Here is a 17,072-nt window from a genome sequence, read left to right as displayed (position 1 = left end):
GACAGAAAAGTAAGAAGATAAGTGTGGCTCGGGGAGACGACGGAATTATGGAGATGGAAGAGGAAACGTTAGTAGCCAAAACGAATGCCTCCTGGCCAGCGTGGAAGAACTTTGGCTTTAAGCCAAGCTAATGCAGCGCGTAAGAGACTGTCTGACAACATTATGGAAAGGACAGAGGTCAGCCTTTTATTTTAAAGAGCAAGACCCTTTTTGTTTAACATGAAACATCCCCCGAAACCGCTATTGCCAAACCCACCAGACTCCATTTAAATAAATGTTAATTTTATCACAATAAAACACACTTCATTCAAAGTTAACAGAAACAAAATAAAACTCTAAAAAGCCGTCTTGGTTCATCTTTCCACTGTTCCAACAATCACCACTATGGTTTGATTGAAATAAACCCTTAATTCACCCATTTACATGTGCAAATATGCTGGCTCTACACACGCTGAAAGTACTGATTATTTAAATGGAGGATTTTACTCTTTAACAAAAAGATCTCTCTCTATAGTCCTTCCCATGTTGTCAGACACTTAGAATAATAATCTGAGCCTGTCAGTGACAAAAAAACAGCACTTTTAGTGGACGGAAATTCACAATGCGTATTTTCCCTATATGATTACATTGCAGACAGGTTTGGTTAGCGTTCTCGCTTAATACTGGACCAATTTCAAAGATTTTTGTTCACATTAGTCATTTAGACACCAACGCATGAGAAAATTAGCCTGGCTCCGCCCTCCTACGTACTTCCGCTTCATTTTCATTTTCCCTCAGTACGTTGCCTGGGTTTGCTGTATATTCTTGGGTTTTCTCCGGCCAATCTTTACCTGTCCAATCGCGAGCAAGAACAGTCTGTGCTGAGTTTTGTTGGTGGCCATGATGTTGCGGCCCTCCTCCCCACGGGGTTCGGGAAAAGTTAGATTTTCCAGCTCGCTCCGTTAGTGGTGAAGGAGTTGGCTAAAGGCTGTTTTACGCTTCTGCGTCAACTCCACGCCGTAGCTACGCCATCGCTCCTACGGCGTTGTGACCCTTTTGGAGTTCTGCGTCGGGGTTGCTTTGCATCGCGGTGCATTTCACCGCCAGAACGCTAGGGGGTGTCGCCTGTGTCTGTGTCGCTCACCACCGAAATGGTACTCCGAATTGCAAACCCCATAGACTGTCGTGCTAAAATATGAATCTTATTTGTTTGGCCTTTTCTTGCTTAGATTTTGTAAAAAAGTATCGAGAAATAGACACAGTAAAATCCATTGACCTAGTTACTGTAACCAGAAAACAAGTCTGAGGTTATTTGCGAGGTGTCTGCCAGCCAGTTTATGTTATGTTAGCAAGCTAACTTTAGCACAACTGCCCACAAAGTACTGCTTGCTGGCGAAGTGCTAATTTCAAAACGTTACTGACATATAGACACTTTACAAACGGATAACCCCGTCATTGTAACCAAAATAGGTCTGAGTTTATTTGCAAAGCTTATGTCAGTGAACTAGCATGTTGCTACTCCTGACAGTAGGCTGCTTGAAACACCGACTATCAACACACAGGACCAGTTGACCACTCACAGTCTTTGTAGTCCACGTCGCCTCGACGCGAAGTTACACATTTTTGGAGGTGCACGTCGAGCTACGGCGGAGACTTCTGAGGGGGGCTCGCAGCGACGCAGAGGGGTCTGCGGGGGTACGCCGTTGATTCGACGCAGAAGCATAAATCAGCCTTAAGGCGAACGCTAGCGATGCTAAGCCGATGTCACGACCAAACGTTAGCGATTGGTTCTGGCAGATCCAGAGTGGCTCTGGGCAGATCCAATAGTTTTAAACTTCAACAGAGTACCCGCCTTCAAGGAAGTTAAGAGTGGCCAGACTCTCTGTACAAATGAAATGTACCAGAGTCTGGTAGGCTATGGGAAAATATGGTCCAGGTTGAAAATTACCCTTCAGGAAGAGATTGGAATGATGTTACTGACTCAGCCAACCTGATTTCCGCTGCCCGCTCTAGTGTAATTCGCCTTGCCTTGAAAAATTGCTGTGGATGTTTACATGCCATCCAGCACTCTGCCATGGGCGCAGACCCAGCCATGTTCCACCCTACTGTTTTATATTCTAACAATTCCTACAATTGACAACATGAACGTAAGTCCTACCACAAATTCCAGAAATTCTCTTTAAAAGCGGGTCACATCACAGACACTAGGTCCATGTTGTTGAAAATCAAGGGAGGACCTCATGTAAGAGAGAGGGAAAGGGGGAGGAAAAGAGGGAGGGGGGTGTTTGCATCGCAATTATTTATAGCAGTGACAGCTGCGTGGCGGGAACAACAGTGAAAGGGGGAAAAGAGAGGAGGGAGAGTGAGGCTGCTGGGAAGCAGAGTAGAGAGAATAACGATGCTGGGGGAAAAAGAAGAGAGGGAAGGATGGAACCTCCTCTCCTCTGCTTCTCTTCATAGTCGTCCGATTCATCCACCAACTCTCTGTAGGGCTGGCTCAGGTTGGCCTTGGACCAGCCCTTAGTTATGCTGCTATAGCTCTAGACTGCCGGGGGGCTTCCTTTGACACACGGAGCTCCTCTCTCCTCTTTCTTTCCATCTGCGTGCATTCGTGTCCCAGTAATGCTCGTCACTAACTTATCTCCAGGGAGTCCTTAAGTTTTCTCGCCTCGCAGATTTCCTTGGATTGGGTTGGCACATAAATCATGGTTGCAGCTGTTGCCGTGGTCCTGCTTGACGCCCCGCAACGCCCTGCTACACCCCGCCACGCCCATTATGCCCTACTATACCCTGCAACACCCTACTACGCCCGACAACGTCCTGCTATGCCCCACAACGCCCTACTACACCCTGCTACGCCTGACAACGTCCTGCTATGCCCCACAACGCCCGACAACGTCCTGCTATGCCCCGCAACGCCCTACTACGCCCCGCAACACCTTACTACGCCCGACAACGCCCTGCTATGCCCCGCAACGCCCTGCTACGCCCAACAATGCCCTGCTACACCCTGCTATGCCTTGATCTGCTACTACTGTTATTTCTAGTCATAGTTCCACTAGCTTTATTGTTACTATAAATGTTAATCATTCCAACGGCTATGATTATTACGAATCTTGAAGGCTTGCTCGTACTATGCATGTACAGTACAGTATGCTATACCTCAGTTTGACAGATGCTCAGTCCTTTACCATCCGTTTCCATGAAAGCTGCAGTGAGGTTTGTTTGGAGTGAGAAGATAGTTTATGCCAAACAGAGAGAGGTTTTAAAGGTGGGAGGATACAGATGTTGACATCGAACAGTGAACAGGTCCTCAAGCTTGGAATAAACTTGATACAAATATGGACAATAGTCTACTGGCACTGCATCACAATTCCTGCAAATGGCACAAACCACAGGATATCACACTGTCTGACATATTTCAACCCCGTCTCCTAAAAAAAGACTTTCCCAGACAACTAAACTGTATTCTAAATTGTGTTGGAAACGTATTTTCAAGCGGACAGAGCACGTTGTGAAACGGTCGCTGTTTTTTTTAAGATAATTTTTTGGGCATTTTAGGCCGCTGAAGATGTAAAAGGGGAGCAAAAGGCGGAATGACATGCAGCAAAGGGCTGCAGGGCGGAATTGAACACGCGGCCGCTGCGTCAAGGACTGACCCTTAATATATGGGGCGCATGATCAACCAGGTGAGCTATCCAGGTGCCCAGATGGTTGCCGTTTTAAACAATTAACATTGTAAATTGAAAAAAAAAAATAATTGGTTAGGTTTAGAAAAAGGTTTGGGTTGAAATACAAAAAAGTCAACATAATAGACACTGCCATGGACACCACTTTCTATTGTGCAATTTTCTGGGCATGAAAAGTGGATACATTTACACACTCATTCGGACACTCAAATAAAATGGCAGACATTAAACGTAGTGCACTATAAACTGTAGAAAACAAAGTGGCGTGATCTCGGACACACCAATGTATCAGCAGCCGTACTTTGACAACAACTTGTGACAACTTCTGGAGGTGATCCCCAAGAAAAGAAGGGGTTCCAGTGGGTGAGGAAATAAAGAGAGGAGGGCAGAGGGAGACACGGAGTGGAGGGGACTGGGTGGGAGGAAATGTGTCACTTCTCAAATTAGACTGGAGGAATTTGTGTATGGAGTTCACAGGAGGATTTGGTTTCACTGGGGGCGGGTGCAAGTAATGTGTCTCTCAGGATAAAACACTGGACAGAAAAGTCAGCGGAGGGCTGCACAACTACGGTCAAAATGATAATCACAACACTGAGATCCTGAATATTATATACACATATTTGAATAAACAGAGCACTGCTTTCCCTGTTCTGCTATATTCTTGGTAGTCTCGCATTGCCAGACCTGCTGTATCTCCACAGCGCTGTGGAGTAAGGTCTGGCTACACCACACGTGCATTCTGGGATAGGAGGGAAAAAAAACGCTCTGGGTTGTTTGCATTTCTTTTAAACCAATCACAATGGTCTTGGACGGCGCTAAGCTTGGGACGCAGCGACGGTGGCTCTGCTAAATTGTCTCGGTGAAGGAAGTTGTTTTGGTGGAACATTTGCACCCCGCAAAAGAAAACTTAACTGTTGACACAGTACAGTAACGTGAGCTATTTAAATGAGCTGGATACATGGTTAAACGTCATTAGCTCTTACCAGTGTATCGCCGCATCCAGCCTACTTCATCCACAGCAATCCCACCAATCAGTCCCAAAACTCCCGTAAACATATTCTTTGTATATCTTTACAATCATTCCCTGAAAGAACCAAGCAGGCCTGCCTTTTTGCACGATCCAAATTTTCTTCAAAACTTTTTCAGCGTGTAGCTCGCTAGCTCGAAGTTTGTTGTTGTCGTTTCCCGTAGCGAAGGCAGTGGCGGATGCAGAACGTGACCTGGATTAAGTCGAGGTGGGCCTGAATCTAGGCAGTTGGCCCAAATCATCCACATAGTTCCCCGAATCCAGGAAATTATGCTAGAGCAGCAGTCATGAGTTGCCTGATGAAACATTTCTAACAGGGCTTAAAGGAGAAAAAGGGAATTCATTATAGATGGATTATCATTTTCGTTGTTCAAGATACTGCTCGTTCAACTTCCAATTACGATTAACTATCTCATATTTTTGACTAGGCTAAATAAGCCAAACTAACAACAAACCATCTACTATTTTCAACATACTAGGTCATAGTTTTGACCTTAAGAAAAACATTATTTTATCTCATGTATTGTTTTCTTGTCCCTGTAGAAATGTGTTTCTTTATGTTGAACATTGGACACGTTTGAGCAGAAGAGGACGGTGAAGTGCTCCGATATTGGCGAATTTGCGTTTCTAGGATGGCGAAGGAATGTCCCGCCTTTAGCCACCTCTGATTGGCTGGTACCCACTGCCTTCGTTTGTTGGATTGGTTAGGTTTAGGCATGAGGAAGGAGATTGGTTAAGGTTAGGGTGAGAATACCAGAGTAAGCCAATCAGAGGCAGGGTAGGGCGGGACATGGCTTCGCCCTCTTAGGAAACATAAATTTCCCTCCGTTTGTGCGTCTTCTTCTGGACTGGTTTAAACCGACAGAAAGCTGCCGGAGCTTCTGCTTCTGACCTGCGGGGAGAAACACAGCCTTCACACACACCCTGCTGCAGACATTCACTCCCAGTACTATGTCCTCTTTCTGTGTGCTGAGCCTCAGCAAAAATGATTGCAACTTGTTTAGCCATACTAAAGCAAAATCAAGATACCATGACACTTCCAGCGAATGTTACCGTTGTTCGTGCCAGATGCTACATTGAGGTTACATTGACCAATGAAAACACCAACACACTTTTTTTTGTGAATTTCTGATTGGGCGGGCCGGCTGTCAATGTGGGCGGGCCCAGGCCACAGCTCCGCGCCTGAGCGAAGGGATTCTGAGAACACACAGACAGCTGGCGGAGGGACATCCTGCTAGTGTACAAATCTTTGCATTAAAAAAGTAGGGCCAAACCCAAATAGTTTCTGCATGTTGTTTTGTCGGGACTGAGCCGTTACCAGAAGTCTGCTAGGATTTAATGACTAAGTGGGTGACGGCAAATAATAGAACAGCTAGAACAGTCTGGTAAGTTCAGAAAATGGCATCACTCTACCGTAATGTAGTCTTTAAAAAGGTGTCAAACTCAAAGCCCGCGGGCCAAATGCGGCCCCTCGCAAATTCTGATCCGGCCCGCGTATCAATTTAGTTTCACGATAAATGTTGGCCGACTTTGTACCGAATGTACCGACTTTGAGACTCAGAAATTCCACCAGAAGCAGAGTTTTCATATTCAGGCGATGAAACAGGTCGATAAAAAATAAAAACAAAAAAATGTAATCATTGTTTTGCTTGATATGCAAAACTCTATGATGGCTAAGGAACTCTTTCTGAGTTCTTAGGGCATAGAGCAATCCCGGAAGGGAAATGTTGTGGATATAGACTACGGTGCGGTTAACTTTACCCTTCCTCTGATACAGGCAGGCACACCAGTGTTCTCTATGCCCTGGTGACTGACTGACAGGCTGAGGTTGTAAGGCACAGGCCATTTTATTTCTATAGCACATTTCAGCAACAAGGCAATTCAGAACAATTTACCTAAAACATTAAAAGAGCAGTTTAAAAAGAGATAGAAAATAAAAAACGGGCTACAATAGAATAAGAACAAAACATACAGTGCAGTGTAAGAAATTAATAATTATTTGATGTAATAGGTTGTAGGGAGGGGAGAGGGTGTGGTTTTATTTTGTGTGGAGTGTAAAATAACAGAAATAAATAACTAAATGTTCTAAGTAAATAGCCAATATTTTTTAAATTAATTTTCAAAATGCAATAAATAAAACAGATATTAAAGAGTACTCAGTTCTGCTGCTTTAAGTATTCTGCTAAATACAACCAATGGCTTGTTGAATTTAAAACAAATGAAAGGAAATCATTTACAGCATTCTTTTACTGAACAAATGGAACATTGATTTGAATATAAAAAAGGTACCACTAGAAAAGTGCAGTTTTCTAGTGACATTTTCTTTCAACTTACACCAAAAAAATCTCAGAGTGTCTTTCGTGATATGTATATTGCGATAAGACGATAGGAAAACAATATATTTTGCAGCCTTGATTTAAAGGCCGTTGGGCTCCAGGTGATGGCAGAATGGTAATATGGAGAATCAGCCCATACAGCTGCAGTATAAACTGAGTTTTTTTTCGCCCTGCCCACTCCAACATGAAACTGTTCACTGCTTTTTGTCCTGACACTTAACCCACCCACAGGCTCTGCAGGTTACAAGTCCCGCTGCACATCAAACACGGCCCCTAAAGTGCCAACACAAAGTTTTCACACGGTATCAGCTTAGGTCTACAGCAAGACTGTTGTTATGATAGCTCCATCTGTCTGCTCAATAATGTAGAGTGTGTATTACGATCAGGGATCAACCAATTATCGGCCCTGGCCGGTTACCGCGACCAATATTTGGTGATTTGCAGATTATCTGTATCGGTGTTATGTGGCTCGGCTCCAGCTCTGTAAGCAGTCTGCAACACTTGCAATCAAACTGTTAAACCTTCAGGAAGCTATTTTGGTTTTTAGTTATTATTTTTTCGACTGTCTATTACGTTTTAAATTTTAAGTTTTATTAAATAATTGCTTAAAGCTTTTAAATATACTTGTGAGTTGGAGTTTGTAACATTCCAAAATGTTAATTTTTTGAAATTTAAATTTTAACAGTAAATGCATATCAGTTCCAAATATCGGTTATATTAACTACTAATTATCGGTATTGGTGTCGGCCCTGAAAAACCAATATCGGTTGGTCCCTAATCATGATTATATGGAAATCATCCACAAACTGAACAGTGAGCTACATATTGATTAGACGACAACTTCACTTTGAGATATTGGTCATGTAGGGCCCTCTCACGCTGTGCAAAATACATTTTACACATGTGGCCCTAATCCTCTTCTGTACAGATCAGATAAATGATGATATACAATAAATGAGAAAATGCGTTGGGGATGTTAACGTTATTTTTTTAAAGAAAACTACAGCAGTAGGGTTACTGGATGGGGTTGTACATCTGTTTGTGCCTCCACAGGCCCAATATTTTAGACCCATTCCAGAAGAGACCTGTAGGAAACCTACCAATGCGCATGAATACATTTTCAAAAAAGAAGAGACATGATCTGATGCAAAACGCGGTAGACCTGAACAGACCCAAAAACAGAGAGCACTGGCAGGAGCTTGATGATGAGCCACCACGGTGGATAGGCCTGTAACAATTATTACATAATTAATTGTCTAATTGTCAATTATTTTTAATTTCTTTTAATTTTCTTTTTTTTTTTTTACATAATTTCCGTTTCTTTGTTTAACTACAATTAATTGATTACATTAGCTAAGGTCTTAAGACATGTGACTGGTAATTGTTGATTTTGTGTAGATAAAGCCAAATATAATTATCTAAGTGATTATTGGTCGGACTGTATATTTTTATTATTATTTCAATTGTTAGTTGTAGGCACTTGACCCAATACACGTTCATAGCAACAAATATGATAAGGGGGGAAACAGTTAGCAAAAATGTAAAAAATGAGGAGGCGTTGTTTACTTTGTAGGCTGTGTGTTTGTTTTATTACATTATCTGGGTCACATGACAGTGATATAACCAAAAGATGGATCCTGGGATTCATTCAATTCACTTTATTTGTTTGAAAAAGCCATACATAAATACTTCTTTTTTTTTATTTGACTGAAAGACAATTATATTGTTAATTGCAATTCTTTCTGAGACTATTAATTGTACAGCAAAACTTGGAATTGTTACAGCTCTAGTGGTGGAAAAGAGCAGCCATACAAGCCATTTTTTCTTTACTTCAACAGGGTTTTTCCTGCCATTTATTTAAATATGAATATTATTATACTTTTAACCAGTTTTGTGAATTGGGGTTTAATTCAGTCAAGCATAATATACATTTTTGTTTTTTTTAAATTCAGATTTCTGGAAATAAGGTAACACAGACCTTGTTGCCTTTACTGTACGCGGACCGATCATGCTTTCTGCCGTGGGTAATCCCCCAAAAAAGGCCCATCCTGAGCCAGGAAAAAAAACCTGTTCACAGTTCATACCATACCTGTGATGATGATGATGATGCAACATCCGTCGGCTGTACGTCCACTCTAATATCCAACATTAGATATTGGACATATTGACACATGGACCACATTGACTCTCCTGCTGCCAGAAATACTCACGCGGGAACCAAACATGGATTAATCCGCTGCTTAAAATAGTCCACAACAAATGCACTATTTCCTCCTGTTTGAGTGATGTTCGCTTAAAACTACAGTGTCCCGCTGTTTTAGGAAATTGTTTTCGCCTTTGTTTTTTTTTTTAAAAAGAAACTATAGATTTATGATCCATTTTCAAAGATTTACATCAATAGGAACCAATGGACTTAGGATTCAGTGCCGCAGACAGGGATTCAGAGCCGCTGCTTAAAAATAGTCCTCGACAAAGCACATCTTCAGTAGGAACTAATGCTGGGTCTCACAGACAGGGAAGTCAGAAAGATAGACAGGAGAGGTGGGAGAGAGATGGGGGATGACACGCAGCAAAGGGCCACAGGTCGGATTCAAACCCGGGCCGCTGCAAAGGCCTCAGCCCACATGGGCCGCACGCTCTTACTCGGTGAGCTAGAGGTCGCCCCTAACACATTGTTGGTTTTAATCTTATTATGGGTTTTATTGACAATAATACAAATATAGAATCACACCAGCCCTAACTTTAATCATGCAATTAGAGCTGGGCGATATAGAAAAAAAATCAAATATCACGATATTCTTGACCTCAATGTCCATATTGCGGCGATATTGTAGGGTTGACTATTGGTGCTTTCACAAAATATTAAACACAATGAGAGTTTTGATAAATAATCATCAATAATGTGGATACATTGACTACCATACATGCACACCAATAGTCCACTATTATTTGGAATGTCACAATATTCTGAATTTGATACAGCTCATGTAAACAGCACATTCCGGTTGGATATTCCGAATGAGGCCTTTTTTCTGAATATAGCATTTTCTGATTAAAACGTGGGATATTCTGGTATTATTCAGGTTTTAGAAGCATTCTTTGGACATGTGTACAGCGCATTCAGAATAAGCGTCTCAATGGGGGGTTTTTGCCGCAGTTTACGGCCTCTTGCCTGTTTAAGGCTTATGGTCAGCTCTGTGTGTTGCTGTGGTTGATGTACACAAACCAACCAGCCGACAGTTTGCGAGGCTGCGGACCCGATAAGAAGGAGAAGCACAGCTACTTTTAAACATTATATTTTAACAGGTTTTGGATATGCGCACACATCGCTACACCGACCTTTTCAAGAAGATGGTTGAAGGAATGAAAGAGAGACGCTGTGTTCACACGGTCCAACAAGTCCGCCGCAGCTGGAAAACTTTGAAAAAAATCGTATTTTGCACGGCTGCATGTAAACGGGAATATTCACTCTCATTAGCCATGTAAACGGCTTAGTCGGAATATCGTCTTTTTTGGAATAAGGGCAAAAAACGGAATATAATGTGCATGTAAACGTAGTAAATGACTAAGTGGGCACAGGCAAATGCAATGCTAGAAGCATAGGCTTAATTTACAGGGAGGGATGGAGAGGGTTACAACCCCCCAATAATCAAAACTGGCCAGTGCAACCCACCCCAAAAAACCTTATATAATTTCCTTTGCATAAATGAAAACATTTGCACCATAAATGGTTGCTGAAAAATTCACCAGAATGCAGAAAATGCTGTGTTTGATGCTCAAAATTTCAATTTTGCTCAAAAGGGGAGATCTCAACCCACAACCCCCCCCCTCCCATCCCAATGTTAAACCCAAAGTTATGCCCTTGGCTAGAAGTAAGGCGAGTTCAGAAAATGACATCACTTTAATGTAATACACCCTTTAAAACCAGGGAAGCAACACTTCACGTCAAATCAGGATATTACTATATCCAACATTTAAGACAATATCTAGCCCTACATCTCAGCTTGTCAAACCAGAACCACAGAATGGAACTGCTCCCCAGAGGGCAAAAATGCAGAGTCAGAATTCACTTAGAGATATTATCCCTTGTGCAGAAACTGCATGCAAATACAACTTTTAATAAATGAGTAAAAACCTGCAGCATTGATTACACTTTGGCAGTCGCCCCAGTGAGAATGCAGATAAGGAATGTGCACTGCCAGCTGCCAAGCCTGCATTAACTGTTATGACTTACAGAAGCAATGAATCAAGGCTACAGTGGACTGCAGCAGCGGGAGCAGAGAGGGAGGAGAGGAGGGACCGTTTCTTTTAACCCCACAAAACGGAAACACTAACATATCATCAACTAGCCTCTCTGTATAGCTCATCTGTCCACTAACAACATGCAGCATCCCTGAAAGCCCGGGCTGTTATGCAATATGCAACACAGGTCTGATCTGCCTCTGCAGACAGAGCTGTTTGGGCGTCTGAGAGATTAATATGCAAATTGAGAGGACACGGCTTCTGTACTGAGATAACTGTCACAATATAGGCTACAGTATCCTACTACAGGCTGGCCGTATGCACAATGCCTCTGTCAGTAATATAATAAGAACGTTCTCAAGCAACACTGTTGCTATTGGTTTAAATAGCATTTAATTTAAGTAATGTGCATTTATTAAAACCAAATCCTGGGTGATGATGTTAATTTTGAGACAGAACCATTCAGAAATATAAAATATTGTTATAAATGTATGAGATTAAAGGCCTCAGTATTATAAACAGCTGTGGTTAAAGCATTTAACCACCAACAACATGCAGACTTATTTTTTTCTCTCCAGGTAATGAAATGGAGACAGACAAAGTGAACGTGTGTAACGAAAGAAGACACCAACAACACACACAGCAGCCACATGCCTCTCGCAATTGAGTCGGCGTCACACATCGATTTCCCCGCACACTCTCCTGCAGCTACAACCCATATCCTGCATATCCCATATAGCCTACAGTAGCCTATGTCGCACAGGGAAATTAATTATTTTAACAACTTAATGTCTCTTTGTCGTTAAACATATATCGGCCCGTATATGTGGCACAAAATGCAATTTTACAAGACGTTCGCCTGCTATTCCCACAAGCTTAGTTACAAGACAGTTTCACTCGAACTAATTCTTTTTCAGAGGCTATCTGTGAGCCGATAAGACCCACTACTCCTATCGATTTAGGGTTGATATCCAGCCATATTCCATGAGCTTTGTAGATTCGGTTATAGGCGAGGGAACCTTAAATTGCCAGTATTTTCATTGGACTTTGGCGTGGCGCTCTGTCAATGATGGAGCACCGCACGTACACAGTCTGAGCTGGTACTGCATGGTTCTGTGGTGCCGGAGAAATGGCTAGTAACCATGGCTACCGTTGATGGAGCAAAGATTAAAGGGCATCACGTCAGTCGTGCACGAGGCACATATTGTTAAAACTGCACGAGCTACACGGGGTTTGCATGGGTTCGCGGTGTACAGACTGGATGGAAGCAAATACAGACCGAAGTACTGTTGAAATTCAATAAAAGGTCGGCCACCAGTGTTTCTGTCTTACCTGGCTAGCCCTGCGGAGCGAACCCGAGCCTACGACTTATTTCTTCCTTTTCTCGCTCTGCTGGGACAGCAAACAGCGACGCCGGACTGTGGTTTGTGGGCGTATGAAAATGTTTCCTGAGGGAGACGTGTCTCCGGTCGGCTGTCAAACACGAAATGTCGGTAATGCCTCCTCCCAGCAGCAGCAGCAGCAGCAGCAGCAACAGCAGCGCGTTTACTGAACATTCGCTCGCCGGACCGAAGCAGTGACGGTAGGGGGAGACTGCTGCTAATAAATACTGCTAGTAAACATAGTACGGACAGTTTCTCTCGCGAGAACACAGGCTACGTTTGATTCTCCTGTCAGACAGTAGCCTACGGAAATGCCTATGGTGCCAAATTTCCCTTACCTCTACTGTAATCCACTGATTGTGAAAAAGAAGAAAATAAGTGCATTGTGTCCCCAGTTTAATTGTCATAAGGCATTATTTACAAATACTACAAACACTCAATGGGAAAAGGCATTGCAGGCTATGGCTCTATAGCCAACAGTGAATCCAACTGATAGCCTAAAGAAAGAGTGTTATATATATATATATATATATATATATATATATATATATAGTATATATATATATATATATATATATATATATATATTTATAACACTCTTTCTTTTTATATATATATATATATATATATAAATAAAGTCGGCCAAGGCACCTTGAAAAACCAATACAAGATGCAGCACAAAAACGCTTACAATGTCAATCAATAAAATAAATAAATAAATAAATGCTCTAGTGTCATGTACAATTCTAAATAGCAAAGATACAAAAACCCATAACATTTCACACAAAATAGCTTGTTGATTAATTCACATATATCACAACTATTATGTTATTATGTGATTGTCAAACAATAACTCAGTCAGTAATGTTAATATGCAAGCACAGAGTATACAGGCTCTGATGTTGCCACTATTGAAGTGTCTATGCCTTGATTGGTTCACTATATATGTATGTTGGGAAACTGTGGCATTAGAAAATGTCATTTTACAGACCACTGACATGTCTGGTACATTGGCCAGGTCGATGTCAATTATTTTTCCTGGTATCACAGCTCTACCCATTCCTAGCAGCACCATTTTTGGTTTTGTTGGCCAGGTGGTATCATGAAAAAGTAACATTAATACATACCCTCCGCTGCGGTTCTGCCTGGGGTGTTGCAATGAGGGAATTAGATGCGTGTAATCCTTTACTCCCCACCTCCCTTAGCTGTGCCTTTGCCTAAAAATAGCATCCTTGTATACCAAACGTTGGATCAAGATATATCTTAAATATGGAAATGAAAAACATGAACATGGCTACTGATTTGTGGGCACATCTTGTATGCATCAACATACATTCCAACAAAAGCCTGTTTGTTATTAGTTCCTGCCTTTATATGATCATAGTGTGGCTTCATTAAAGGGTGAATCCAGCAATGTAGTATTGCACTTCTATACAGTTGGGAGACCTCACAAAAGACATATTACGGAAAGAATGGTCAATGTTAAAGCAGCAGAGACAGAGATAGACCTTTAGTCCCTAACATGGGCTCCAAAAACACTGGATCCTACATTTCCTTAGTGCAACTCATAGCCTTCTGTTAGACCCTCCCTGCCTGGTAAATACACATGTTGTTTTTTTAAACTCCAGACCGCCTGTTGGATTCTGTTAGTGCCTGAATTGGACCCCAAAAAAAGGTGCCAGTACCCTAATTCAGCAGTTGCATGACACGATCATTGCATGTGTCTTTTTACATTTACGTTTATCTTGTAGGGGTGACGCCTAATAGTTTATTATTGGATGATTCAATCTAAGGAACCCGATTCGACTGTGAGATTGGTCGCAGTGTCTGAAAACGTGGTCATGAAACAAAGGATCATTCCACTAGGCATATATGGGGTTGCTGAATGTCTTATTTTACATAGAATTGCTTGGTTTTTGCCAAATAAATCATGATATACAGCCTATTTTGGTATAATTCTCAGCATATTAATACTACTGATAATAACAATTAGAAGTAAGGGTACTCATGTGGTGGAAAAAAACAGAAGTGCCAGTAATCTGTACTGGGGACTGTTGGCCCATTTCAGGCACTGCTTTCTGTAACAAATGTGTAGCCTGTAGTTTGTGGGACAAACAGGCCGGTCCTCACCCCACCATTCCCTATGCTTCAGTAGTGTTGGCATACCCAAACTCCAACCATGGCCCTGACCCCTGAAATAATAATAAAACAAAGATAAAACATTGGATTTGGGGAGTTTACTGGATGCCCTGGGAGTGTGCACTGCATAAACGTTGATCTCTGAGAGTTTAATGAATGGACGCAAAGAGAAAGACTATCAGGGCTAAGCACGTTATATTTGAGGCGTTGTTCACAGTAAGGAATAGGAGCACGCACACACACGCACACACACGCACACACACACACACACACACACACACACAACCCCTGCCTACTCTAGGCTTGTAAAGGGACAACTGTTGGCTTTTATTGGCATTGGAGACACCAACTGTTCTGCAAACCACCACAGGCTAATACGATGGAAGTCAACCTTAGAATTATGGGAATGTTTTGACATTGTCAAATAACAAATACTGTAGTAATATCACGAGAATATTCACGTCAAATAATAAATACGAGCCAATCTTCTTGTAATTATTATACTCAAATAATGAGAAGTTACGGGGGGGACAAAAACAGGTGACAGGGATAAAAAGCCAATCGTCTAATTACGTACCAAATAAAGAAGGGAACCGTCATTTCATTTTGCTTTTCATTATCTGCATCAACACTATTAGATGACGGCACCTCCAAAACCTTTGTAATACATTCAGCAGTTTAAAACCAGTGAATGAAAGTTTACACAGCAAAGCAACCTCTTAGTTTCCAGTTTCCTTTCATTTCCCCTTTAAGTAGCTTCAAGATTGAAAACAATTATCGCATGTGTTCTTTATTATCTTGTCCCAGCTGTTCATTGAAGCTATATGATGTTGTTTTGATGTTTTTCATGCTGTATAATTCCATAAAAGGGAAATATTCTCAATGTCTTGTGCACCATTTGAGCCATACTTCCCCAAAATGGGTGTCTTTGGAAAGTTCAGTGGGTTTGATCCCAGGCCGAAGAATTAGTTCATAATGACAGAGTGAAAAGCCCGTGCTGAAGCGATCATGAAATGTAAATTGCAAATGTTAAAGTAGGCGACAAATGAATTGTACGATTGAACACAACAGGCAGGTTAATTAGTAAACGGAATGACATTGACATTGAAATGACATTTAAAAAAAAATGCAATAACTAATTCATCAAAGACAGAAAAGGGGAAAATAATATGAATTAGCAGATGTTCTTCAATGTGATCTTTTTATTATTTTCTTTGACTGTGGGTTTGCATCATTTCAATTTAAATGTAATTCATGAAATTATAATAGCATTTTTGATTTGGCAATTTAATCATTGATTCTAAGCCAACAGGGACACAGTATCTACCTCAGAATGGTAGATTTTTGGCCAACTTTCAACTTTCTATGAGGGTAAGTAGTGGGCAGGTGAGGGCTGATGTGACAGGAAATGGTTACAACACACGGCGCACGACAAAGCGGAAACAGGAAGCATGGACGAGTTCGAGGCAAGCTTTCCGAGCAAGTGCGCCAATAGCAACTGCATTTTGACTGGTACTGGATGCCAGGACTCTCAGAGTGACTGGAAGTCTCTCTTGTAAAGTTCTTTTATGGCGAATGAAAGGCTTGATCTGACGAAGTAGGTCATCGAATCGTTGTGCAGACATCCTGAAGTATTCAAAGTGCTTCTCTTCGTCTATCATCCTCATTTGTTTCACGAGGACATTGAACTCACCATATTTATGTCTGGCGTTATTCAAAGGACGAACATTCCACCTTCTTTTTCTTCGATTCTTTGCAAGCAGGCTCAAAAGCAGCTGTTCTTCCTCATCCACTGATTCCAATATCACCTTAGCCGCTGTTGACATTGACGTAAATGCTGCTGCCAGTTCTGCCATTGTTTACCTTTTTCTTCTTCTTCTAGTACGTAGAAATAGCAAAGTCGGTAGCCTTTCCTCAGTTGCGACAACTCTGTTCAGGAGAAGACTGCAACTGGTGTAATAAATAGTTACGGCGCTCCCATGACATCACACTGTCGCGCGACAGGTCGGGAATGTAGAAGTAGATTGTAGATGTAGAAGTATAATAAACGCTTATAAGACCCAATAAAGATGCAGCTATTCCAATGCCCCCCCCCATGGAGAGCCATTGACAGGGCCTGACACTGGAGGTGCTGGGTGGTGGTGGAGGGGCAGCACATGACATGCTGCTATGACAGTAAAGAGACGAAGCAGGCGAACAACTATAAAGGTGTTTAATACCAGGCTCTAGTCGGTCTGAAAAAAGAGACCGTATCCAAGCTTGTTTGGCGCTTTCTTCT

At 41.8% G+C, this 17,072-nt stretch overlaps 1 protein-coding gene across 2 annotated transcripts in view; it reads right to left on the bottom strand.

Moving 5' to 3' along the window:
* ache (acetylcholinesterase (Yt blood group)) overlaps window positions 1-12,842 on the bottom strand; it is a 35,992-nt gene extending 23,150 nt beyond the window's left edge. Inside the window, exons 1-2 of one of the 2 annotated variants that reach the window (XM_078276158.1) lie at window positions 12,606-12,842; window positions 10,371-10,441 (exon numbers count right to left, since the gene is read on the bottom strand). The gene's annotated coding sequence lies outside the window, so the exon portion shown is untranslated. The remainder of the gene's footprint in view (window positions 1-10,370; window positions 10,442-12,605) is intronic. The other variant, XM_078276157.1, reaches the window with a different exon arrangement.
* Between the last annotated feature and the right edge of the window lie 4,230 nt (window positions 12,843-17,072).

The sequence above is a fragment of the Sander vitreus genome, chromosome 19 (genome assembly GCF_031162955.1).
Source record: "Sander vitreus isolate 19-12246 chromosome 19, sanVit1, whole genome shotgun sequence".
Classification (NCBI taxonomy): Eukaryota; Metazoa; Chordata; class Actinopteri; order Perciformes; family Percidae; genus Sander; species Sander vitreus.
This window is presented reverse-complemented; position numbering and strand designations above follow the sequence as displayed.